Source organism: Ursus maritimus, unplaced genomic scaffold (genome assembly GCF_017311325.1).
Source record: "Ursus maritimus isolate PB19 unplaced genomic scaffold, ASM1731132v1 scaffold_13, whole genome shotgun sequence".
Classification (NCBI taxonomy): domain Eukaryota; kingdom Metazoa; phylum Chordata; class Mammalia; order Carnivora; family Ursidae; genus Ursus; species Ursus maritimus.
The window spans coordinates 1,664,453-1,667,563 of record NW_024423675.1 but is presented as its reverse complement, the minus strand read 5'-3'; the positions used below and the strand labels follow the sequence as shown (position 1 = coordinate 1,667,563).

Here is a 3,111-nt window from a genome sequence, read left to right as displayed (position 1 = left end):
GTTACAGGATGCAAAATCAATATGCAGAAATTTGTTGCATTTTCTTATACACTAACAATGAACTATAATGAAGAGAAATTAGGGGGGAAATCATATTTACAATTGCATCAAAAAAATATAAAATATCTAGGAACAAATTTAACCAAAGAGGTAAAAGACCTATACACTGAAAACTGTAAGTCACTGATGAAAGAAACTGAAGAAGACACAAAGAAATGGAAAAATATTCTGTGCTCATGGATTAGAAGAATTAAAATTGTTAAAATTTTCATACTACCCAAAACAATTGACAAATTCAATACAATCTCTAACAATTCCAGTGACATTTTTCACAGAAATAGAACAAACAATCCTGAAATTTCTATGGAACCACAAAAGATCCTGAATAACCAAAACAAACTTGAGAAAAAAATGCAAAGCTGGAGGCATCATGCTCCCTAATTTTTTTTTTTGGCTTTTTAACTTTTTATTTTAATTCCAGTTAGTTAACATATGGTGCTATATTAGTTTCAGGTGTACAGTATAGTGATCCAACAATTCCATGCTCCCTGATTTCTTTTTTTTTATATAATTTTTATTTTGTTATATTCGTCACCATACAGTACATCCCCAGTTTTTGACGCAATGTTCCATGATTCATTATTTGCGTATAACACCCAGTGCACCATGCAATATGTGCCCTCCTTAATACCCATCACCGGCCTATCCCAATCCCCCACCCCCTCCCCTCTGAAGCCCTCAGTTTGTTTCCCAGAGTCTCTCATGGTCCATTCCCCCTTCTGTTTACCTCCCCTTCATTCTTGCCTTCCTTCTCCTACCGATCTTCCTATTTCTTATGTTCCATAAATGAGTGAAACCATATAATTGTCTTTCTCTGCTTGACTTATTCCATACTCCCTGATTTCAAACTATACTACAAAACTTTAGCAATTAAAACAGTATGGTACTGACATGAAAAAGGCACATAGATTAATGGAATAGAACAGAGAGCCCAGAAATAAACATGTATGGCCAATTAATTTATGACAAAGGAGGCAAGAATATACAATGGGGAAAAGACAGTCTTTTTAATAAATGGTATTGGGAAAACTAAACAGCCACATGCAGAAGAATGAAATTAAAATACTATCTCAAACCACACATAAATATTAACTCAAAGGGAATTGAAAACTTTAAAGCCAAACCTGAAACCAAAAACTTCCTAAAAGAAAACATGGTCAATGGTCTTGGCAATGATTTTTTGGATCTGACTCCAAAAGCAAAAGCAACAAAAGCAAAAATGAACAAATGGGACTACATCAAATTAAAAAGCTTCTCCACAGCAAAGGAAACCATCAAGAAAATGAAAAGCCAACATACCAAATGGGACAAAATATTTGCAATTCATATATCTAATAAGGGATTAATATTCAAAATATATAAAGAATTCCTACAACTCAAAAGCAAAATAACAAACAATCCAATTTAAAAATGAGCAGAGGATCTAAATAGACATTTTTCCAAAGAAGACACAGTGGCCAACAAACACATGAAAAGATGCCCAACAGTCTTTTTCGTGCCATAGCACAGTCATGACTCATGGTCCCAAGAAGCATCTAAAGCATGTACCAGCTCCAAAGCACTGGATGATGGATAAACTGACTGGTGTGTTTGCCGCTCATCCATCTACTGGTCCCCAAAAACTGAGAGAATGTCTCCCTCTCATCATTTTCCTAAGGAACAGATTTAAGTATGCCCTAACAGGAGATGAGGTCAAGAAGATCTGTATGCAGTGTTTTATTAAGATTGATGGCAAGGTCTGAACTGATATAACCTACCCTGCTGATTTTATGAATGTCATCACCATTGACAAGACTGGGGAGAACTTCCATCTGATCTATGACACAAAGGGTCATTTTGCTATTCATCAGATTACACCTAAGGAGGCCAAGTATAAGTTGTACAAAGTAAGAATGATCTTTGTGGGGACAAAAGGAATCCCTCATCTGGTGACCCATGATGCTTGCACCATCCACTATCCTGATCCCCTCATCAAGGTGAATGACACCATTCAGATTGATTTGGAGACTTGGAAGATTACTGATTTCATCATGTTTGATACTGGTAATCTGTGTATGATGCCTGAGGGTGCTAACCTGGGAATATTGGTGTGAAAGGGACACCCTGGTTGTTTTGATCTAGTTCATCTGAAAGATGCCACTGGCATCAGATCTGCCACCCAGCTCTCCAACATTTCTGTTATTGGCAAAAGCAACAAACCATGGATTTCTCTTCCCCATAGAAAGGGTATCTGCTTCACCACTGCTGAAGAGAGAGACAAAAGACTGGTGGCCAAATAGAGCAGTGGGTAATATGGTCTCTAGGTGATGTGGTTAAGTCTTTATACTTAACTAAAGATAATAGAGCACAAAAAAGAAAGAGAGAGAGAGAAGGAGGGAGGGAGGAAAGATGCTTCAGCATCAGTAATCATCAGGAAAATGCAATCAAAACCATAGCCTTGCATCTTTAGAATGGTTACTATCAAAAAGACAAGAAATAATAACTGTTGGCAAAGATAACAGCATTGCAGCATTATTTACATTAGCCAAGATATGAAAACAATCTATGTGCCCATGGATGGGTGAATGGATAAAGATGTGATACACACACACACACACACACACACACACACACACTAGAATACTACTCAACCACAAAAAAGAAATCTATTTTCAACAAAATGGATGGACCTTGAGGGAATTATGCTAAGTGAAATAAGTCAGAGAAAGACCATATGATTTTACTTACATGTGGAATCTAAAAACAAACAAATGAACAAGCAAACAAAAAAAAAACCAACAAAACACACAGATAAAGAGAACAGTGGTTGCTAGAAGGGAGGGGTCAGGAAATGAGCAAAATCAGTGAAAGGGGTCAAGAGGTGCAAATGTCTAATTATAAAACAAATAGCTGGGGGGCGCCTGGGGGGCGCAGTCGTTAAGCATCTGCCTTTGGCTCAGGGCGTGATCCCAGCATTCTGGGATCGAGCCCCACATCAGGCTCCTCTGCTAGGAGCCTGCTTCTTCCTCTCCCACTCCCCCTGCTTCTGTTCCCTCTCTCACTGGCTGTCTC

At 37.9% G+C, this 3,111-nt stretch overlaps 1 pseudogene; it reads left to right on the top strand.

Moving 5' to 3' along the window:
* Positions 1 to 1,473: 1,473 nt before the first annotated feature.
* LOC103659831 lies at positions 1,474 to 2,583 on the top strand (annotated as a pseudogene).
* The last annotated feature ends 528 nt before the right edge of the window (positions 2,584 to 3,111 follow it).